Source organism: Anomaloglossus baeobatrachus, chromosome 5 (genome assembly GCF_048569485.1).
Source record: "Anomaloglossus baeobatrachus isolate aAnoBae1 chromosome 5, aAnoBae1.hap1, whole genome shotgun sequence".
NCBI lineage: Eukaryota > Metazoa > Chordata > Amphibia > Anura > Aromobatidae > Anomaloglossus > Anomaloglossus baeobatrachus.
In genome coordinates this window covers 163,307,162-163,332,248 of record NC_134357.1, presented here as the reverse complement: position 1 = coordinate 163,332,248, position 25,087 = coordinate 163,307,162, and the positions used below count along the sequence as shown (strand labels likewise).

At 48.1% G+C, this 25,087-nt stretch overlaps 1 protein-coding gene across 1 annotated transcript in view; it reads left to right on the top strand.

Moving 5' to 3' along the window:
* Nucleotides 1–25,087, top strand: part of MMRN2 (multimerin 2) — a 49,940-nt gene that overhangs the window by 1,320 nt on the left and 23,533 nt on the right. The gene's annotated exons all lie outside the window — the stretch shown is intronic.

Genomic DNA, 25,087 nt, shown 5'->3' with positions numbered 1-25,087 from the left:
CCACGGCTCCCGCACCAGTGGCAGCCTCGTCGGGTGCTTCCCAACTCCGGTTGGCTTCACCACCTCGTTATGCTGGAGATCCCAAGACCTGCAGGGGCTTCATTAACCAGTGTTCCCTTCATTTCACGCAGCTGCCACATCTGTTCGCCTCTGACCAAGCCAAGGTCGCCTTTATAATGTCTCACCTGGAGGGCGAGGCGCTGGCGTGGATGAACCCCTTGTGGGAAAAGGAGGACCCTATGACCAAGGATCTTCAAGAGTTCCTGCAGGCCTTTCGCAGCACTTTTGACGAGCCGGGACGCGCCTCTGCGTCTGCTTCATCCCTTCTCCGCTTGCGTCAAGGAACACTGACGGTGGGCCAATACGCCATTCGTTTCCGCACGTTGGCTTCAGAACTCAGCTGGAATAATGAGGCCCTAACAGCCGCCTTCTGGGAGGGTCTCTCAAGCCGCATCAAAGACGAGTTGGCGGGCCGTGACGTGCCCTCCACCCTAGATGCCCTGATTGCCCTAGCAACTCGAGTAGACATCCGTTTTCAGGAGCGCTCCAAAGAGCTGTCTCGGGAGAGACGTCCAGTCCGGCATCCCTCTCCTCCACAGAAGACCTCCGTACCTCAGTCTTCTACCGCTGGGATTCCCGTCCACGAGCCCATGCAGATTGACCGGATACGGCAGTCCGAACAACGACGAGCAGAGCGGCTCGCTAAGGGCCTCTGCTTTTACTGTGGTGAGGACACACACCTCCTCCGTTCCTGTCCGGAAAGGCCGGGAAACTCCAAAGCCTAGGGTTGGTAGGAGAGGCCACCCTAGGTGCTGGGACTCTCTCTGATCCGGTCACATGGACCGTGCAAGTGACAACGGGAGAGACGCGGTTCACGGCTGAGGCCTACCTCGATTCCGGGGCAGCAGGCAATTTCATCCAGCAAGCCACCGTGGACAAATACCAAGTGCCTGTTATTCCACTCAACAAGCCCCTGGTGATTGCCTCTGTAGATGGGAGACCCCTTTCTGACACCATCTCCTGGACCACCAGGCCGGTTGAACTGCGGATCGGTGCTCTTCACACCGAGACCATCGCCTTCTACGTCCTCCCTCACATGTCCCATCAGATCCTGCTGGGTCTTCCATGGTTACGGGCCCACGAACCATCAGTCAGCTGGGGTACAGGCGACATCACCCGCTGGGGTTCTTCGTGTCATGAGAGATGTCTAAAATCCACACAACCCATCCGACAACCTCTGGTTCCTGAGAACCTACCGGGGCTGCCCTCGGCCTATTGGACCTTTGCGGATGTCTTTGATAAAAAGGAATCCGAGGTACTGCCGCCACATCGTCCATACGATTGTGCCATCGACCTGCTCCCTGGAACAACGCCACCACGAGGACGGATATATCCTTTATCTCCAGCCGAAACAAGGGCTATGTCTGCTTACATCTCAGAGAGCCTGGCAAGGGGATTCATTCGGAGGTCCTCCTCTCCTGCTGGAGCAGGTTTCTTCTTTGTCAAGAAAAAAGAGGGCGATTTACGCCCCTGCATCGACTACCGGGGTCTGAATCAGATCACAGTCAAAAACAAGTACCCTCTGCCGCTCATCCCCGAATTGTTTGACCGACTTAGGGGGGCTCGTGTGTTCACCAAGCTGGACCTTCGGGGTGCTTACAATCTGGTGCGCATCCGCTCTGGTGACGAATGGAAGACCGCGTTCAATACGCGCGATGGACATTATGAGTACTGCGTGATGCCCTTCGGCCTGTGTAATGCTCCTGCCGTCTTCCAAGAACTGGTGAACGACGTGTTCCGAGACCTCCTCTACACCTGTGTGGTAGTATATCTAGATGACATCCTTGTCTTCTCTCCGGACCTCTCAACCCACAGAGAGCACGTACAGCTGGTTCTACGAAGATTGAGAGAGAATCGCCTGTACGCAAAGTATGAGAAGTGTGTCTTTGAGCAGTCTACACTCCCCTTTTTGGGGTACGTCATCTCTGAGACTGGACTGCAGATGGATCCCAAGAAGGTCTCCGCCATTCTCAACTGGCCTCCCCCTTCTGGACTGAAAGCAATCCAACGCTTCCTGGGATTCGCCAACTACTACCGCCAATTCATCCCTCACTTCTCTGCTCTGACTGCTCCACTTTCCGCTTTGACTAAGAAAGAGGCAAATCCAAAGGACTGGTCGCCTGCGGCCGACGCCGCGTTTGGCTCATTGAAGCGAGCTTTTGCTTCCTCTCCTGTACTCCACCGTCCGGAGTTAAACCGCCAGTTCACCTTGGAGGTGGATGCCTCCTCCTCAGGAGCCGGAGCAGTGCTCATGCAGAAATCCTCCTCCGGGAAGATGGTGACTTGCGGATTCTTCTCCAAGGGCTTCTCAGCGTCTGAACGCAACTACACCATCGGGGACCGAGAGCTCTTGGCAGTCAAACTGGCACTGGAGGAATGGCGCTACCTCCTGGAAGGTGCAGTGTATCCCGTGATAATTTACACTGACCACAAGAACTTGGAATACCTGCGGTCCGCTCAGCGACTGAACCCACGGCAAGCCAGGTGGTCTTTATTCTTTGCCAGGTTTGACTTTCAGCTTCACTTCCGACCCGCGGACAAGAATGTACGCGCTGATGCCTTGTCCAGGTCTTTCATGCCCATGGAGCAGGAGGAAGCGACTACCCAACCCATCATCTGTCCTAGCAACATCGTTCCGGTGGCCCCTGTCACTCTAGCCCAGATACCGCCCGGGAAGACCTATGTCTCTGAGACCGACAGGCAAAAAGTGTTACACTGGGGTCATGCATCAAAAACAGCCGGCCATGCAGGCCAGAAGAGAACATGGGGTGCGATTGTACGCCATTACTGGTGGCCATCCCTTCGCACGGACGTCGCTGCTTTTGTCTCTGCCTGCTCCTCCTGTGCCAGGAACAAGACGCCCAACCACTTGCCCCATGGCCGTCTTCTGCCTCTGCCGATACCCTCAGTCCCGTGGCAACACATAGCTATGGACTTTATTACGGACTTGCCATTATCCTCCGGGCACACAGTCATATGGGTCGTGGTTGATCGATTCTCCAAAATGGCCCACTTCGTTCCTATGGCCGGACTGCCCTCAGCTCAGGAACTCGCGGAAGCCTATATACATCACATCTTTCGCTTGCATGGCTTTCCATCCCACATCGTGTCCGACAGAGGAACCCAGTTCACCTCCCGCTTCTGGAGGGCTCTATGCAAACATCTGGGAGTGACTCTGGACTTTTCCTCTGCTTACCATCCTCAGTCTAATGGCCAAGTGGAGAGGGTCAATCAAATCTTGACCTCATACCTACGTCACTATGTCAACGCCCATCACGACGACTGGTCCTCGCTTCTGCCTTGGGCTGAATTCGCCCATAACCACCACGTCAGTGAGTCATCCTCCAAATCACCCTTCCATGTTGTTTACGGACTTCAGCCCGCCGTCCCGCTGCCTATATCCCCTTCATCGGATGTCCCGGCTGCTGATACTGCTGTCCGTGACTTTGCTACCATTTGGGACTCTGTCAAGGCGTCCCTTGGGCGCGCTTCCCAGCGGATGAAGAAACACGCTGACAAGAGACGTCTGGATCCTCCGTGTTTCTCTCCTGGTGACCTGGTCTGGCTTGCTTCCCAGTACATCCGATTGAAGATACCGTCCTACAAGCTGGGTCCTCGCTACATCGGGCCGTTTAAGGTCCTCCGCAAGATCAATGAAGTATCCTACAAGCTACAGCTCCCGGCCACGATGAGGATACCCAACTCATTCCACGTCTCCCTGCTCAAGCCGGTTGTCCTTGGTCCTTTCTCCGCTGCTGCCAGTCCGGCTCCTCCACCTATTGCCGATGATGACATCTATGCGGTAAGGGATATCGTGGCCATGAAGACCGTACGAGGTCGGCAGTTCTTCCTGGTGGACTGGGAGGGGTATGGTCCTGAGGATAGGTCTTGGGAGCCCAGGGAGAACGTGGGCACTCCTCTTATCCGTGCCTTCATGTCCCGGTTGCGGGGAGGGGGGCGTGGGGGGGGGGGGTACTGTCACGCTTCCCGGGTCCTCACCCCCGCTCCCCGGCTCACCTGCCACGCTCCCCGCTCTCCAGCCACCGGATCCCGTCCGTCCCAGGGTCCCTGGACCCCGATCCCGGCGCCCGACAGCTTCCCTGGACCTGGCCGGCTCCCCTGCGTCCTCCTCGCAGCCTCCTTCCCTGGCTTCTGGCACTCGGGCGGCGCGCATGCGCATTAGGGCGCGCGCGCGGTCACTGACCCTTTCTTAAAGGGCCAGCGTCCATTAACAGGAAATGAGGTTGCACAGGTACAGGGTATATAGGGGGTCATTGTCCAAGGGGGCGGGGCCTGATCTTCGTGTTCCCTGAGCTAGGAGTCAGGTCTCCTGGTGTTTATGTGCCTATACTCACCTATCTCTCTTTGTAGAGCCGTACCTGCCGCGCCATCCAGTCTGCCGTGTCCTGAACCCCGCACGCTGTCCGTCTGCCAACTGACAGTCCGTACCATCTCGGATCCCTGCGGTGACCCGACATCCCGCTCCAGAGGTTCCGGACCCCGCCTACTATCATCTCGGCTTCCGAACCTGAGCTACGTCACCAGTACCACCATCTGTGACTCCGTGGTCCCAGGGACTCCTCCGCTGCCCTCACTTGCACGGACTGTTCTGCCGCCCTTCAGTGCTTCAGCTGCCGGACTCCTTACCACCATCTTAGAGTCCGGTCCAGTGGATCCACCTCCTGGGTCTACCCGACCGCCCGGCCGTGACAGATATATTGCACCCATATCATTAAAAAAACACTTCCACTAAAGTAAATTAAAATATATGTACCGCATATATATATATATATATATATATATATATTTACTTTTTTTATATATATATATATATATATATACATATACTGTATATTGTTCTATATGCGTATGTGTGTGTGTATATATATATATATATATATATATATATATATATATATATATGCACGCATATAGAGCGATTCTATACCATTATAAGTTAGTTATACTTGTTACTTTGTACTCTATTGTGGCTCAGCTGCCTAGTTATACAGTAACGCATCACTCTGACCTGTATAATTCTAAGACTAGGCACATTTTTAATTTGTAAGTAAGATAAATCTGGGTGATAACTGTAGGAGCTGCAGTGATGGCCATACTTACTGTCAAGGAAATTAATAAAACATATCTGGATGAAGATGTAATGAAGTTCCTGTTAAAAATATGTACAGACCCATTTATTTCTTTTTTTTAAGTAATTTGAAGGGGAGCTGTCACCAGATTTTGCCAGATTAACTTCAAACATTTTTAAATAGATCTCTTCAATCTGATGAAGGAAGGTGTACTTACTTTGAAAACCCATAATGACAGTTTTCTTGTCTGATATCAACGATAAAGATTTTATATTAATCTATTGATTTTAGGGGGAATTTTTAAGATGATTCAATTACATTCCACTTAAGTGATTTCTAAACTACAGTGCATTTATGTAGGATAAAAAGCAAAGATAAACAGTGTAATGTTTTATTAAGTTGATCTATTAAGTGATCATGTGTACTATTATGACAGTAACAATACTTAACACATTGCTGATTACCAATTTTATTTAGGACACATCATTTGCCATTGGATGCCACCCTCTGCCTTATCCCCATCTTTTCTGTATGATGCACCTGCTAGAAGAGATGCCCGACGTACACTTTGTTAATAACAGAATCATGAACTGTTTGGTATATTTACCATTTGCCACTAATGCTTTGGTGATTTGTTGGCGTATTTCCAGTCATGTATTAATTGTCCATTGCTACAAGAAATATATTACTAAGTGAGATTTCTCACAATCGATATATATATTTAGGATACCATAATTTGGATGTAACATTCACAAAAAAAAATCATTTCTATTTAATTCCATTCTTAATAAACAACCATGGGTACGGAGAATTCTTCCCGTTGCTATGGTAGCTTGACACCTGCACCAGAGTTGGGGCCCCCCATTGCCAGTCATAACAAGCTCCTCTTTTATTACTGGTGCCCAGTCTGAATTTTAATTAACAAAGGAATATAGGGGCCAATTAAAAAAAACTGGAACTCAATCAATGCATTCTTCACATGTCACGTTAAGATGGATGAGGATGCATCTTAGTGCAAACTTTGGTATAAATATTCATTTCTATCATTCTCTAGCTCTAATAAGAAAAATATAGGAAATAAGTGATAGGGATTAGTGATAAAAATGTGATAAAAAATAACTTGCATCATCTTAACACTTAAAAAGTCCAAAGTGGCCAATTTTGGCTCATTTCACTGCTGCTCATCTGAGTATGCTACCATATGTTTGCTGAAATATGAGCCTTTTTATTTTTTAAATTTTTTTGAATGGCTTCAGCTCGATTTCGAGCCATGGTTACTTTATGGATTAAAGCTCTGTAGGAAGATCAATCTTGTGCAAGCCTAGATAGGTCCATCAGGGTCTTCTCTGCTGTTTTCTTGATTGTATCAAGCCATTGGGGTGCTGGTATTCCTCTTCGCCTTGTTCCTTCTATGTTTCCTACCATGATATTCTTCTCCGGTGATTGCTTTCTTCGTATGATGTGTCCAAAGTAGGCAAGTCGTAGCTTTGTGATCCTTGCTCCAAGTGACATGTCTAGCTTGATTTGTTCAACATTGATATGTTTGCTCTTCTTGCTATCCAGAGTATTAAGAACATCCTTCTCCAGCACCACATTTTGAAGGCATTAATACTTCTTTTGTCATGTTTCTATATTGTCCAAGTTTTGCATCCCTATGTAATTACAGAAATGACCAGACTATGTACAAGTTGTATCTTTAGCACTAGGGAAATGTTCCTAATTTTGAGGACCTTGTCCAGTGACTTCATTTTTGATTTGCCCATAGCTGTTCTATTACTGACTTCTGGTGTCATTGCTGCATTTTGAGTGATCATTGATCAGAGTAGGTTGAAGTCCTTTACAACTTCAAATTCATCACTGTCCATCTCAAATGTATCCTAGTCATACCTGGCAGTAGTCAATATCTTTGTCTTCTTTGTATTGAGTAGGAGGCCCATGTATGAGCTTTTCATCTTTTCACTCATTTATTGTTTGAACTTTCCATCTTGACAAGTTCTTTATTTAATCTATGCTTGTTCCTATCAATGTTGTATCTTCTGCAAATTTATGGTTGTTGTTGATTCGTCAAGCAATTTTGATTCCTCCTTTTTTGGGCAATCCAGCCCTCTTGAAAATATCTTCTGCATATAAATTGAAGAGAAATGGTAACAGGATGCAGCCTTGTATGACAACCCATTCCACTTTAATCCATGCCGTGTCACCATGTTCTGTTCAGACTGTTGCTTATTGGTCGATGTAAAGGTTCCTGATTAGGCTGATCAGATGGTTTGGCACACCAATATCTTTCATGGTATTCCAAAGTTTCTGGTGATCCACACAGTCAAAGGCTTTGCAGTAGTAGATGAAGCTAAAATAGAGGTCCTTGTTATATTCTTTGGCCTGTATCATTATCTATCTAATGTTAGCAATTGCATCTCTTGTTCCTCTGCCTTCTCTAAATCCTGCTTGCTCCTCTGGCAACTCTTTGTCAAAGTAAAGCTGTATCTATCTTTGTAGGATCTTCAGTAGTACTTTGCTGGTATGAGGTATCAGTCCAATAGTACAATAGTTCCTGCACACTAATCTTGTCCAGTCCATGGGCCATTTACCAGTTGTCCATATCTGTTGACACAGGTGAGGCACCCCTGTGGCCTCAGGCACCACAGGGTGCAGTATTCATCGCAGATACGGAGGAGGTCGTCACCGGTAACAACCACAACCACACCACAACCAACACATAACCCATGGGTTCTGTCACTGGGACCAGGCAAGGGCAGGTGCTGGGGTGGCCATCACGAGGTATGGCACCTCATGCCCACTAGTTCAAGGACCCGAGAGGCGGGGTACCCACAGGGGAAGTCAGGCGCCATCTAACACACTTAGGGCAGTTAGCGCCGGACAGTGTCGGAGTAAGGTCGGACACTGGAACAGGCAAGCAAGCAAAGACACAGCAAGTTCGAGACCCGTGGTCTGGACCCGGAGGCTCCACCCGGGTTCTTAGGAAAGAAGGGGGATCCCAGGGTTTGCGGGGAGTGCAGATGGCACCCATGACCCGTTCCATGGCCCAGGAGCTGGGGTGGAGGGAAACCATCGAAAGGTGACTCACAGAGGGAACCACTGGCTACAACCTCCAAAGTAGCCAGGATCGGCTGAGGCCCATCACAGCGTAGCCCGGTGCTCCAATAGCAGTGTGTGCCCAGTGAGTAAAAGACCTTGAACTGTTCCACCTGTGTCGTCCTATTACTGCCGGCGCCCTCCCCATCGCGGCACCGTGCCATCAGCGCCTGAGCGACTACTACCACCTTCATCCTCCCTGGGGCCATAGCTCTGACTGTGGAGAGCTGAACCATCCAAGCTGCATTGTCATCCACCCCAGCAGAGAAGTCCCGCAGTGGCGGCTAATTTTGTCCTCACACCACAGATGGCGTCTCAAAGAACTACGCCCATCGTCCCCATCCCCAGCCTTTTATTGACACCCAGGGTCATGGAACTGGGCAAAGCCACTGTAGAATCCCTGGAGAAGCACCGCGGCCCGGTGACGAGTAACCCCCGACCCCGTGGGCACGTCACAGGTAAGGGATGACTAACTAACTGCTGCTTCAGAAAACTTTATTAGTGCTATTGGAAAATTGTGACAATATTTATTTTTTTATTTAGTACTACTTTTTAGGATCTTTATAGAGTGGGCACTGTTCACAAGGTAGAAATGCAAAGGATCCTTAAGACATGCCCCAAGGAATCATTTGAGCTACGCCTCTTTGGTAAAGACCATAAAAATTAGCACTAAATAAAGCATAAAGGGTGCTGAAGGCCATTTGACTAAATAATTTTAAATGTAATCTATCGTGTTTTTCCAAAAATAAGACACTGTCATTCTTTTTTTGACTCAATTGGTCTTATTTTCGGATAGGTCTTATTCTTTGAGAAACACAGTTAGGGGTAAGTTTACCCCCCCAGAAAAGCAGAACCTACTTTTCTCAGGAGAATCATACTTACCAGACCCTGGATGTCTGTGCGGCTCCCAGGTCCTCCTGCGATCTTTGGCGGGCGCCCCCAGCAGGTATGCTGCATCCCCTGCTTCTGGCCGACACTCACATACATCAGATCACACACACACACACACACTCCTACACATACACACACACACACACACACACATCAGGTCGCACACACAATCACACATCAGATCGCACACACACTCACTCACCCCATGACATACTGAATCTTTTGGCTTGGCCATATAGGTTTATCATTGTAAAACCTCTTTTGTCAAGAATATTGCACAAACAACACAACGTATAACACAAATTAGAATATGGGATGCCATTAATCATGTCAAAGAGGTTCTCCTGATGTTAGGTCTCCTTTAATCATGTGCCATTAATAATACTAATGTCTTTTTATGTGGCAGAGTGGCTGCTGAGCTTCTTATGATACTATAGTCTGTGTCTGACTGTTATCCCTGTAGCTGTACCTGCTGCGTAAAGTGAATAACTTTATAATATCAATCTTAGTAAATATAGACCTGTTTCACACTTCCATGAAACACAAACCATGAAGTGGAAGACCTGGCCCAGTCTTCAAGTCTCTCCCAACCTAAGCTTAGTCCCTCATATATGCCTATGAAGCTGGTCAGGAGACCTTATAGTCAAGCCTGCTCTTCTAATGTGAGGATCTTTAGTATTTAACGAGCATAAGAGTGCTATCATACAACCATAATATGTTCACTGTACTAGGACCTCCCATGTTTGTACTAGTCTGAACTTAAAATAGTGAATTCACATTACAACCATCTGAATTTCAAATAAATAATCTTTTCTCATTCTTTTTATTACTAATTGCTACTTAATTTACCTTTTCAATCAAGTCTGGAAGTTATGGAAATGCTCATATCATATCACATATGTTTTATCTATTTAGGAATCCGTCTGTTTCATTTGGTTGGAATTGCTATTATTATTATTAAGGGTTGGGTATGTCTTCTGCTAAATCTGGAAGCAGATCAAACCATGTAGCGTTCATGCCCTTGTCAGAAAAAGTAACGGGAAATGAGAACAATGCAGTCTTTTCTACATGATTGCAATATATTGCTTTAGCCGGAAATGGTTTCAAGATGTGATGAAGATTTTCCTACAGTGTATTTTTGGTCTTACTTTAACCTTCCATGAGATCAGCTAATTATTTTACTTTTCATTACCTGGAAATAAATGACAAATGACTGCCCCTATGTTCAACAAATTATTCTGCCATCTACTATTAGAAAAAACTCAAGACTGTAAGCTATTTTAAGGACATAAGGAACTGATAAATAATACAACCAAATTGATGTCATATTCAATTTGGTTACATATCACAATTTAGTTGGACAATGGTAATTCCGGAATATTTAAACTTGGAAACAAATAATGCAGTTACCCTCTGTATAGTCTATATATCCTAATGCATTGATTTTACATACATTTTCCAGACTAATCTTTTATACTTTCCAGGTACAGGTTTGATGCAACACATTTCCCACCTTGTTATTTTTTGGTGATTTCACTTAAAGCTGTAACCATTCCCTGGGGCAACAATTGACAGCTACCTCTTCTGCATATGTGTGCAGCCTGTGTAAATCAGTGTTGAGAAGTGATTTCAGCACATAGGCCCGCAACACACACCCGTGCCTCCATTACGTGTTTGGTACGTTTTTGCACGTACCGGAGACATGGAGACACGTTGACCAATGTTACCCTATGGGTGATGGCACACACGTGTAAAATTACACGGAACATGTGTCCGTGTGGTAAGTACGTGTGTGCGTTTTCCCGCACGGATGACATGTCCACTTTTGGCCGTCAACACGCAGGCACAGACCCGCTAAAGTCTATGGGTCCGTGCCTGTACGGACGCCACACGTAGCATGTCCGTGTTCAGCACGTATCATCCGTGTGCGTTTTTAATCCAAACATCAGCAACACTTGTTTCCAATCTATCAAGTCAATTGTCAAATTGTCAAATGTCCTGATGTTTCCAGTGGTGATGCACAAGGCCTAGGATGTTGTCAAAGGACGTTATGGTTATATGGCAGTATGCTTGAAATTTAGGTGGAAATTTGCGCATTTCTCCATAAAGAATATTAAATTGGCCATGCGTCTTCCTTAGCTTGACAAGGGGGTGGATCCACATCCTTTTTTCCACAGGTGGTTAATATTCAAGCATATGTCTCCTAACCCCAAATCTCCTAGATATCAACCATAGCAAATAAATGGTTGCTTCATTGGAGAGAGACATTATGGAGTCAGTCTAATGAGTGGAAGAGCCTAAAAACAATGATTTGAAATGTCTTTAAACCTTATCTACTGATGTGATGAGGGACGGAAATTGACCAATTAACAACACCAGGATCTCATGATGAAGGATTAACAACGTTATTTGGGTAAGAATGCGGACCTCTAAAAACGGACGGCACACGGATTGCATACGTACGTATTTTATGCCAATACGGACATTCCACACGTACACACGGAGAGCATACACCATCACACGGATGTCATACATACGGGAGAAACACCCCTAAAAAACGGAACACGGACCCGAAAAATGGAACGTGAGACACGTACGTTTTTTATGCGGAAGTGTGTTTTTGGCCATAGACAGTAAGATGTGCAGTGACAGTTTCCACTTCGCGCACACTGCTATGAAAGTGAGAATTAATACATAGTTTTTTATTACTGGAAAAAGCATATAAACAAGTGGCAACAGGGATGAAATACATTTATTTTCTCCCTGTACCCAATTTTCCAGTAATTCAGCTACACAGGATGTAAATGGGTATATAGCTGCAAATTAAGTATATATATATATATATATATATATATATATATGTGACGCCCTGGCAAAACCAGGTAGTCACAAAGAGGCCCCCGCATAACACCTTCCCTCACTAGGAAACACACAAACAACCAGAAACCCTAGTCACCCCCCTTAGGGAATGATAGACACACCAGTCGGCGTGACCAGGCAGTTGGGACAACCCCACCCAGGGATCCAGACAGCCCAGGGCGGGAAAAACAGGAGTTAGTGAGTAGAGTTTGGAGTTCAAGGTGGAGAGGAGTGTGGGCTGGAGCTAAGATTAGCTCCAGCAGGAAAGTTCAAGTTGAACAGTATCAGGGTAGGAGCCCTGGTGCCACTGGCTAGGAGGCAGACGGTGGTCTCCGTCAGCAGGAGACGGGAAGACGGCTCGGTGGAACCGAGGTGAACCGGGAAAGGGTTGTAGCCCGCCGGTACCGACACGGGGAACCGACCCGGAAACCATAGCACAAAGGGGGGTACTCAGACCCTGAAGCCAGAACTGGAAGCAAGCGGACTGGTTAATTCACCGATTGAGGCCAGGACCAGAGGTTCTGTCCTACCCAAAGTCCCTCATAGAAGACAACAGCCCACAGATAGGGATAAGAGGTCACCGCCAGGGCCCATAGATCCCATGGGCCAGCGTCTGCGAGCACAGCTCCTTAGGCCACATCCAGCCGAGAGTGGACTCCTGAGTTTCACGCTAGGAAGTCCACCTTACACAAAACAGTGCAGAGAAAAGGATAGAGACCACCAGCCGAGTGGGGGACCTGAATGCAACCGGCCGCGGCACCAGCCACCATCACCTTGGTTTACCAGAGACTTGTGTGGTTTATTAACTGTGAGTACACCAACACTCCCTGCGGTCGCTATCCCCTGCACCGAGACACTGGGTCCCGGGGCCACCATCCCTACCCACGGAGGGGTTAACAACTGGCTGCACAACATCTCCCCCGGGTGCCCTACAACAGCAGCGGTGGTGTCCCACCTCACCACACACCATGGGTGGCGTCACAGACTTACTACGGCCTAGCCTGTACATCTATGTCCCCCTTTTTATTCGGATCGTCCGCAAGACCCCCGGGTCTGGAGGCCCTCGAGCCACCACTTCAGAAGGCCCGGACCCGAGCAGCGCCGGCTGCTGGCATGGGGGCGGCATATATATATATATATATATATATATATATATATATATATATACATATATATATATACATATATATATGTGTGCAGGTAAATAGTGTTTTTGGATATAACAGGTTCACTTTAAAGGGCATGTCTGGCAATATAAAAACCTTCTGTAAATGTACTTAATATTACATACTAATATAATTTTGTTCTGAAAACTGGCTCAATTTCAAGCCCCTTTTTGAGGTACCTAATGTATAGCTGTCGTTCCATTACAGGCTCAACTATTCTTACAAGGAACCTGTCAGCAGGTTTTACTACCACAAACCAAAAACACGTCTATGGTATGTAATTGTATTTACATATCAATCCATTCCTTTGTTTTTGTAATCCTATTTTCGATCCAAAGTGTACTCTAGCCAGTTTTTATGTTAATGAGCCACGTGTGGGGGCACTTAAGCCCACTTTACACGCTTCAATATATCACACAATCCGTCGTTGGGGTCAAGTTGTGACGCACATCCGGCATCGTTTGTGAGGTATCTGCGTGTGACATCTACGTGCGATCAGGATTGAACGCAAAACCGTTGATCGCAAACACATCGTATCTTTGTCTAGAATTGAGCGTTTTGTTGCACGAACCTAGTCAATTGTAACGTGTGACATCCCTCATACGATTTTGATGTCTGAGGCTATGTGCGCAGGTGTGCGCTCTGCACCGCAGCTTAAAAAAGGTCCGCTTCAGAGCGCAGCCGGGTACAGTCCCAGAACTGTCGCATCTAATGTATGCAATTCTGGGCGGCTGTTGGCTGATATTGTTAGGCTGGGGGGCTCCCCATAACGTGGAGCTCCCCATCCTGAGCCGCCGGAGCAGTGTGAATGCCGTGCAGCGCCGGAGATCGGGGATCGGTGAGTATGAGAGAGGGCTGCTAACTTCAGTCACTTAGGAGATTAGCGGTCACCGGTGAGTCCTTCACAGGTGACCGCTAATCAGGGCGCGACACAGACAGAGCCGCAGCATGACCATGAAGTCGGGTGAAGTTCACCCGAGTTCATTCTGACAGTGCGGCTCTGTCTGTGTCTGCTGTCATCTGCCATTCACCGCTGCTACATGGCTGTCTGTGGCTGCTGTCAGCGGCCATGTAGCAGAGCTGAATGGCAGATGACATAGTAAAAATGCATCCCTACACATTACACACGCTTGGCAAGTCAATAAATAAAAAAAAAAAAAGGTGCCCAATGCATACGTCACAGAACACATGATCTAAAGGATCGCACACAAAATTGATCAATTTAACATAGACTACTAACGCACGTGTGACAGCAAATGAACAACCTACTTGCAATCTCATAAGATCCCGTATGCGACCTGGGCGTGTCACATCGCAAATGCGATTGTACAACTAATTGCAACGTGTAAAGCAGGCTTTAGTCTCACAGTTGTATATCTCTTTCTTCTTTCCAATTTTTCCCACCAACTGCTGTCCTTTGCTCCCTGATTGATAGGTGTCATTCTTGTCTGAGTGACCTGCTTCCGTATCGAAAATCTCATGCAGTCACTGTCACTCTTGGCAGCGGTGCATGTACACTAGAGTCCTGATGACAAAGCAAGATCAGGATTATAGATCTGCACATGCTTTGCTCCCTTTAAGAAGATGCCCAGGGCAGGGAGTGATGGCACCTGCACGTCCTGTCTGACCTCTTTGCTTCTCAAATAAGAGTGACTTGACAATCAGGCAGCAATATGCAGGGGCAGACATATAATTGGTACAACCTGTACAGCCGCACAGGAGCCCAAGAAGGAATGAAGCCCATTTCTGCCTCCAAAGCAAGTGGAATTGTGCATTTTTACTGCAAAGTACCTATATACTATTCTTGCATAGGGACCCTTTTCTGTCTATCATTGCCAGTGCAAAGAGGACTGAGAGCTGTAAGTGCAGGACAAAGCTCCCTGCTATTGCGGTGCTTATTAGCATTAAAATTGGATAACCGATTACTTTGGAAGAGGAAAAAAGGTTGCAAAACTGAAGGTGTCATGTCAGCGTCCCGCACCCCTTCTCAGTGCCCCCTACTCTCTGCATTTACCACTCTGTTTGTCCAGTGTCAAACCACTTTCCTGTGCTGCCTTGTTCTGTCTCAACCTGGCTATAGGGAGGCGTGGCCGGTCTCTACAGGAATTTAACCCTCTTGTGTCCTGTAGAGATTTGGTTCCCTGGCCAATCGCATGCTAGCAGGGCACCTCCTCCCACCACTCTTTGGCTTCTAGTTATTTTGTCTGCTAGAGACTAGCAGTTTGTAGTTCATGGATTTGTTTGATTCTCCCGTCATCGATTTAGCTTCATATCCATCATGTCTGACCTGTCTGCTTGTGACCTCAACTTTGTACTTTGACCCTGCACTGCCTGCCCTGACCTTGGACCATTTGACCACGTCTCTGTCTCACCCTTCTGTACCTCGCTCCCACACCTCTGACCCTCTTGTCCACCGCTGCAGTTTTGAGAACTGCCCTGGGACTGTCAATCAGCAGCCAAGCCTATCCTGAACATCAGAGGCCCTAGTGAAGACCCGGTAGACACTTAGTCACACCCCTTAAGGGTAAGCTTTGCATATGGTGAAATGGGTTCACACCCATCAGCGTTACAGAAGGTATGGACTGTCTCTGGATTATAGTGACCTTACAGTTGTGCTTGGTTTGTTGTACTAAATCCTCTGACCAAATTCCCATAAGGGTGCACTCACATGAGCCGTATGACTTGCAGAAGTCTCGCATCGCATCACCAGGCACTGCTGCACACTCTCCAGACAGGAGCATGTCAGCTGCGCTGGGTGATGCGATCCGATACTCGTGTGACTCATATGTCGCGGGCGGGGGGTGCGCTGCTCGACCGCGCTTGCGGCTCGGGTCCGGCTGCTGCTGCTCGGTGGCTCGAGCGGTGGGCCGGATCCGGGGACTCGAGCGGCGCTCCTCGCCCGTGAGTGAAAGGGGATGATCTGGTTTGGGGATGTAGGCCGTGACACCACCCACGGTGTGTGGTGAGGTTGGGGCACCACCGCTGCTCTGTACGGGGATCCCGGGAGCGATGACAGGGAGCAGCTGGGATGTTTCTCTCCCCTCCGTGGGTAGGGGGATTTTGTAGTCTTGGGGCCCGGAGTTGTTGACTGTAAGGTGGATTGCGGGCTTGGCCGGGTGCAGGGTCTCGGGGCAGCGCAATACCAGATGGCACGGTGGTACTTACTCAGCCAGTAATGTACACGGAGTCTCTGGTAAAACAAACGGCTGGATGGACGAGTCCCACAGACGGCTGCGGCGGTCACTCCCCGTAGGTTGGCGGTGACTGTCTCTCCCTGCACCGGTGTTATGTTCTCGGCCCCGATGGCTTCCCACTGGTAACCCGCTCCCCAGCAGTATATTTGCCGGAGGAGCCCCTTTTGCCCGCAGGCGCTGGCCCTGGGAACTCTAGCTGTGGCGGTAGCTGTATTTCCCTTCACGGTTGAGTGGTTGCCTTTAGATGGGTCTTTACTGCTGGGAAACCCCGGAGGTTCCCGTCGCTGACGGATTTGACTGGTTTAACGGCGACTCCAAGCCTGGTCGGGGTCCGTAGGCCCTGCCGAATGGTGCTGGTCTCCCTTCGCTCCCCGGTCCGGTACCAGCGGGCCACCGCCCGTCCCCGGTCCCCGGTACGGTTATGCGTCAATCGGCCTCGCCTGCAGACGGTCACCACCGTCTGCAAACCTTGCTTTTTCTGTGTCCGGGCCACGTACCCGGACACGGCCAGTCAGCTCCTCCACTACTACTTCCTCACTCTCCAAACTCAACTGCCTTCCTTTTCACGCCTCCAGGACTGTGAACTGCTCGGTGGGTAGAGCCAACTGCCTGGCTCCTCCCCACCTGGTGTGGACATCAGCCCCTGGAGGGAGGCAACAAGGATTTTGTGTGTGCGGCTGATGTGCCTAACCGGGGTGTGGGGTGTGTTGTTGCAGTACCTGTGACGTCCTGGCTTGTCCAGGGCACCACATTCCCCCTTGGTTAAACGCAGACCATCCGCGGGCTGCTCGTCCATCACCGGTTTTATTTTCACAACTGAAAAAATAGAAAACACATAAAAACACAAGCATTACTTTATAAACTTCCCATAACGGGAGGCACTTTTCTTAAACGTTACTAAACGGCAGTCAATTTTATTAAACAAACGGCTTCCGCTCTCCCCCCGCCCAAACAACCTGGCCCTGATGCTGCCCCTAAGAAAATGGACAGCACCCCTTGCCCCAGTCCAGAACCAAATTGCCCGAGCGGGTACGGTCTTTTTCAGGGGGACCCACGTCCATGGGGACCTCTGAACCCCCCGGAGGATTGCCACCGGTTACGGTAGTGGCGGGACTGGGCCATCCCTTTCCTCCAGGCCCATCCTCCCAAATCAGCCTCTCCGGAGGCGGTCACGGTATAAGCCAACATTTTTATTTACACGCCACAAGTTTGTGGCTGCCCTGCAAGTTCTCGGGCTTGTCCGTAAGCAGTTTCTTACGCAACGGTTCACAGGGTCCCAACGGGGACTAGTTGCCGGCAACGGTGCAAATCAGGTTAACAACGGTTGATTCCTTTTCTTATCATTCGGTTACATTCAACAACATTCAAAAACATCACACCCCTAAATGTTAGTCTCTCTGTACCTAAGCGGGGGTCGACCTAGGTTGGGACGTGTGGACCTACGGGGGCCAAGGTTGGTGGTGGTAAGCGGTGAGGCAGAGGACACAGCTAGTTCCTCCCCCCAGCTATCATATGGGACAGGCAGAGGCATAGGGGAGCTGGGTACAGGCACATCCCTGGGCACGGGGTCAGCAACGGCCACTTCCATCTCTTTTTCCTCCACGGGTTGTGGGAACAGTATCACTGGAAGAATCACTGCGCCGTTCTGTGTAGGCCAATCGGCCGGGAAATCGCCCATCATGGTGTGGATTACCCCTTTTTCCTTCTCCTCAGCCGGTTCAGTGGCCGGGGCCTCAGTCGCCGTTCTCAATAGTGGTGGGCACCTTTTTAGGTGGTCTCAGGAAACCGTGGCCGAAGTCTTCCCCTGGTCGCGGCTGATCTGGTAGGCCTTCCCATCCTCCCAATTGGTGGGTTGTATTACATACGGGGCCTCCTCCCATTGATCGTCTAGCTTATGGGCCCTTAGCTTTCGCTTCAAGACAACATCTCCAGGCAGAAAGGGACCTGCAGGCGCCTTTTTGTTAAAGCACTGATCCTGCTGCTTCCGACTCCGGCACAAATTCTTTTCTACATAGTCCTGGACCTGTCGATACTGTGCTCTTCGTCGGATGTCCCACCCCACGGTCGAAGGGAGTGCTTCCGGGGCCTCCAACCCCATCTCTAGGTCCACTGGCAGTCTACCGGGCCGAGCTCTCATCAGGTACGCCGGTGTGCACTTCGTGGAGCTGGAAGGGATGTTGTTGTACATATCGACCAGGTCAGGTAGTTTCTCCGGCCATAGGTTCCGCTCCTCCAGCGGCAACGTCTTGAGGAGGTTCAGGACCAAGTGGTTCATCTTTTCGCACATGCCATTGGTTTGGGCGTGGTAAGGCGTGGTCCGAATCTTCTTGCAACCATACAACTAGCAGAATTCTTGGAACACCTCCGCTTCGAAGGCCGGGCCCTGGTCGGTAAGCACCTTCTCCGGGTATCCATGCGGCCGACAGAAATATGCCTGGAATGCTCTAGTGGCGGTACGGCCGGTCAGGTCCTTGACTGGGACAACCACCATAAATCTTGAATAATGGTCCTCAATGGTCAGGGCATAAGTATACCCATTTCGGCTAGGGGCAAGCTTCACATGATCGAGGGCCACTAGCTCCAGCGGTTGATGCGTAATGATTGGGCGTAGAGGGGCCTTCTGGCTGGCCTCGTCCCTTCTTCTCAGTGCGCAGGGACCACATTCTCGGCACCAGGCCTCCACAGATTCCCGCATCCCGCTCCAATAGAACCGCTCCCTCAACAGCATTTCCAGCTTCTTCCACCCGAAGTACTTCCCAGGGGGCTTTGCTCTAGAATCACTGCGTTGAGAAACACGTGATGGTGTCTCCGCAGTGGATATGTTGATCTCCCTAAGGTCAACAATGCTTGCTTAAGTAGTCATTTACTAGGCATTGCCCCCACTAGCCAGATTCCTACTCCACACTGATGAGGGGCAAATACCCCGAAACGGCTGTCTGTGGATGGATACCATGTTTGGTATAGGTGGTCTCCTTGACTGGAGACTGCTCTTCCCGTGGTTGTTCCTTCCCGGTGAAAAACCTGGCTAGTTTCCTGCCAGCATTGAGAAACATGTGATGGTGTCTCCGCGGCTTTCTCATTTGCATACTTCCCAGGGGGCTTTGCTCTAGAATCACTGCGTTGAGAAACACGTGATGGTGTCTCCGCAGTGGATATGTTGATCTCCCTAAGGTCAACAATGCTTGCTTAAGTAGTCTTTTACTAGGCATTGCCCCCACTAGCCAGATTCCTACTCCACACTGATGAGGGGCAAATACCCCGAAACGGCTGTCTGTGGATGGATACCATGTTTGGTATAGGTGGTCTCCTTGACTGGAGACTGCCCTTCACGTGGTTGTTCCTTCCCGGTGAAAGACCTGGCTAGTTTCCTGCCAGTGTTGAGAAACATGTGATGGTGTCTCCGCGGCTTTCTCATTTGCATTCTTCCACCCGAAGTGTCCGGCACCGTTATGGTATGCCTGTAGGACAGTGGGCACGTTAGCCTGGGGAATCATCAGCTGGCGAATCTTCTCATGGGTCTTCGGATTGATCAACTCCCGATACAGCTTCCCTTGGTGCAGGTATAGCCGGGTTCGTTCCCGCCACAAGCGTTGGGCCTCGGCAGGGGCAGTGGGGTCCATTCCGGCAGAGCCCTGTTCCACCAAGGTCTTGACCAAACGGACAGTGGGTGCCTGATCCATGCCGCTGTTCCAGGCACCAACTCTGGGACCTCCGCGTGATCGGGCGGGAAGGACATGCCGGTGGCGGTTTCTGAAAATTTTCGGCCGGACCCTCCGGCGGGACACAAGGCGCACCTCTACCAGATGGCAGAGCGGTAAGATCCTGTTCGTGACGCCAAGTTGTCGCGGGCGGGGGGTGCGCTGCTCGACCGCGCTTGCGGCTCGGGTCCGGCTGCTGCTGCTCGGTGGCTCAAGCGGTGGGCCGGATCCGGGGACTCGAGCGGCGCTCCTCGCCCGTGAGTGAAAGGGGATGATCTGGTTTGGGGATGTAGTCCGTGACGCCACACACGGTGTGTGGTGAGGTTGGGGCACCACCGCTGCTCTGTACGGGGATCCCGGGAGCGATGACAGGGAGCAGCTGGGATGTTTCTCTCCCCTCCATGGGTAGGTGGATTTTGTAGTCCCGGGGACCGGAGTTGTTGACTGTAAGGTGGATTGCGGGACTTGGCCGGGTGCAGGGTCGCGGGGCAGCACAGTGCCAGACGGCACGGTGGTACTTACTCAGCCAATAACGTACACAGAGTCTCTGGTAAAACAAACAGCTGGATGGACGAGTCCCACAGACATCAGCCCCTGGAGGGAGGCAACAAGGATTTTGTGTGTGCGGCTGATGTGCCTAACCGGGGTGTGGGGTGTGTTGTTGCAGTACCTGTGACGTCCTGGCTTGTCCAGGGCGCCACACATACGGCTCCTATGAGCGTACCTTAAAGTGATAAAAAGGTCTGGCTGTCTGGCTCAATTCACAGCTGGTGCAGACAGACAAGCGGTTTAGCTAGTGAGCTGATGATCCATACAGACAGCCCCAAATACACATCACCAACACATATGGGGGAGGAAGCTATCTGCTTGGCAGAAAAACAGTAGCATTTACATTACCAGGACCATGATAGTGGGTCTGTGTAGCATTAATTAAAGTATACTAGTTTGTTTACTTTACATTTGCAAAATATCTCAAGGATTTTGCATCTTACTTGTCCAGACTAGCTCACAGTTACCCAATGATACATACTTAGTTCAACCATTTTACCAATCAAAAATCAGGTATTACAGGCTGATTTACAGATATGGTACGAAGATTATGGAAATGGCTGAAAAGCGCTTTATTATGAGTCAATTATCTTTTACGACTTGCAAACCATACATGACCAAACCGCCTCCACCTCATAATCTTCTCTCACTGCTGCCATCGTGTACAAATGAATCTATTCCAGATGGCATTTTCCAAGCAGAAAATTGAGTAAAATGCTTTTATTCTTTGTATGCCAGGAAAACTGTGTCCTCTGTATCCTTATATCCTCCCATTCCGCATGAAACCAAAATGCTCAAATAAATGGCTGCTGTTGGATTGTAACAGAGATGTCTTTTTATTGTCTAGATGACCACAAATCTGCGTCATTTCACAGGAAGTTTTATATTAAATGAATCAAAGCAGTAATTACATGATTATACATTGATAGCCGTCTACGAGTGCACCAGTAGTGATTGAGATAAAAAGTAAAATATGACAATTTGCTAATGATAATTTTATCAAAATTAACGAAAACTTCCGGTCATATTTTCTTATGCTGAAAACAAGAGGAAATGGCAAAAGTGTCAGAAATTATCATATTGAGTAAGAACTCACTTGAGAATCTATGACATTTATGACAACTAAAGGGGTTGTTTACTACTTTAACAACCTCTTCTCAATTATTATATTCCCCTATGTGAAGAAAAAAGCCTGTTTCCACCTCTAGTGCCAGCGTCGTTCCAGTAATGTTGGAACCACGTCTTTCGGGGCTCGCGTGACTTTGTTGCCAGCCGAAATTGAAAGGCAGCTTCACTCTCACTTCCTTTGGGTCAAACTGACATCCAGAAGAAGTGAGGATTGCTGCTGATCTCTGACTTCCACCGAATGTCAGTTAACGTGAGCCCCGGCAGACCAGGAGCTGACATCTCTGGAACTGGACCACCATTGGAAGAGAGTACAGGCTGTTTTTTGTCTTACACAGTGAAATATAGTAATTGAGAAGGCGTTGTATGATTAGTGGACATGCCCTTTAAGAGCTGCATTATAACACATTCAATGGACAGATGTGGCTCTGTTTCAGCACAAAAAAATAAATCCTTTTTTCTAAGCCCAAATTTTGAATGTACCTTAAAAAATTAAAGTACTATATACTGCCATACAGTGCCTTGATAAAGTATTCATATCCCGTGAACTTTTCCACATTTCTTTCATGTTACACCCACAAATTTAAATGACTTTTATTGGGATTTTATGTGATATACCAACACAAAGTAGCTAGTGTTTGTGAAGTGTGAAGGATACATAGTTTTCTAAATATTTTTTATACATATAAATCTGAAAATTATAATATACATTTGTATTTTGCCCCTCAAGTCAATACTTTGTAGGACCATTATTCTCTGCAATTACTTCTTCAAGTCTTTTTGGGTATGTCTCTACCATCTTTACTTATCTAGGGCTGAAATATTTGCCCATTCTTCTTTGAAAATTAGCTCTAGCTCTGTGAGATTGGACGGAGAGCATCTCTGAACAGCAATTTTAAAATCTTGACAGATTCTCAATGGGATTTAGGTCAGGACTTTGACTGGGCCATTGGAACACCTGATTATGCTTTGGTCTAAACCATACTATTTTAGCTCTGGCAGTATGTTTAGGGTCATTGTCTTGCTGAAAAGTGAACCTCTGCCCCAGTCTCAAGTCTTTTGCAGTCTCTAACAGGTTTTCCTCCATGATTGCCCTGTATTTAGATCAATCCATCCTTCCAACTCTGACCTGCTTCCCTGCCCCTGCTGATGAATAGCATACCCAAAGCATTATGCTGCCACCATCATGCTTGATGGTTGGGATGCTGTTTTCTGGGTAATGTGCAGTTTTCCACACACAGAGCATTTTGCATATAGCTCAAAACTTACTACTTTGGTCTCATCTAACAACAGCACCGTTTCCCACATGCTAACTGTATCTCCTACATGACTTTTTGTGCCATACTTCTTTTTTTGGATGGTGGATTGAACAGTACTGTATGAGATGTTCAGAGCTTGGAATATTTTATTATAACCTATCCCTTCTTTACACTTCTCCACAACTTTATCCCTGAACTGTCCGCTGTGTTCCTTGATTTTTCATGATGCTATTTGATCACTAATGTTCTCAAGCAAACCTCTGAGGCCTTCACAGAACAGCTGTGGTTATACTGAGAATAAATTACACACATGTGGACATAATATAATAACTAGGTGACTTATGGAGGCAATTGGTCGCTCAGAATTTTATTAAAGGTATCAAAATACAGGGGGGTGAATTTAAATGCACATCATAAATTTTAGTATTATATTTTTATATTATTTATAAAATCCTGTATCATTTCCTTTACACTTCACAAATACTTGCCACTTTGTGTTGGTATATCACATAATGTCCCAATTAAATACACTTAAATTTGTGGGTGTACAATTTTGGAAAAGATTGCATGGTATGAATACTTTTTCAAGGCACTGTAATAAATTTCAATTTATACATTTAGAGAATTTTAGACATTATACATTTCTGGGGAGTATATAACAGTTTTCCATTTTAGAGTGTATTGTGAAATTCATAAGATAACATTTTCTCCTAAAGAAAATAGTTCATTACAGAAATATGGTTGTGACGTGAGTTTTTCTGTGTGGGAATTGGCACACAACCCAGTTTAAATAAAGTTCTTATGTCGCTGAGTCCACACTCTGTAATGGTGAGCTGCTGGGAAATGTGAAGACATAGCTGTAATCATAAACATACAATGACCTCTAAAAAGTCCCCATTTCCTTACATTGTTCCTTGTCCAGGCATCAGCAATTCCTTAAAAGCCATGAGTGGGTGGTTAGTAAAGTGCAATGGGTTTCTAAATGAACCTTCTTATCCAAGTTTTTAAGTATCCCTTATAAAAAATTAACTAAAATGGCCAAATGAAACTTTGGAGCTTGTAAAAGCTTGGATAAAAAAAATGATGCAATACAGTTTTGGATCTCAGTTCCACAAGCAAAAGTCAAGGAATACACTGAAAGCGCACACTAAGCAGCCTAAGGCCTGAAACACACATCCGTGAAACACGTGCGTGTTTGGTCCGTTTCCGTGTGTACTGGAGACACGGCCAAACGTGCACCAATGTTATTGTATGATAAAAGCTCCACGTGCGTGTTTGATGCATGTCCGTTTGTCCGTGTCCGTAATCCGTACCTGTGTGCGTTTTGCACGGCAGCATGTCCGTTTTCTGCAGGCAACACGCAGCATGGACCCAATGAAAGTCAATGGGTCTGTGCGCACGTCCGAGTGACACGGACGCATCTCTGTTTGCTCCCTGTACGTTTTGTGCTTTTTTCATGTGATGTCGGTCTTTTTTCTTTCTCTGTTTCGTTCTCTCCCTCAGTCCGTCGGTCGGTCGGTCGATCTCTATGTCTGTCGGTCGGTCTCTCTGTCTTATCTGTCCCTCTAGCTGTCTGTCGGTCAGTTCCCCCCCCCCTCTCTCATACTTACCGTTCCCCGATCTCCAGCGCGGCGCTGCACGGCTGTTATAAAAACTTCGGCGGCTTTAACTATTTTGAAAAAGCCGGCCGCCCATTAAGCAATATCGTATTCCCTGCTTTACCCGCCCACCGGCGCCTGTGATTGGTTGCAGTCACACACTCCCACCACGCTGAGTGACAGCTGTCTCACTGCACCCAATCACAGCAGCCAGTGGGCGTGTCTATACTGTGCAGTAAAATAAATAAATAAATAATTAAAAAAAACCGGCGTGCGGTCCCCCCCCAATTTCAATACCAGCCAGATAAAGCAGAATACACCGCCGCTCCTGTCAGCTCCACGCAGCTAATGAGATGAGTAGCGAGATCAGCTGCTGTCACTGAGGTTACCCGCGGCTACCGCTGGATCCAGCTGATCGCGCTACTTATCTCATTAGCTGCGTGGAGCTGACAGGAGCGGCGGTGTATTCTGCTGCTCCTGTCACCTGCATGCAGCAGAGCTGGAC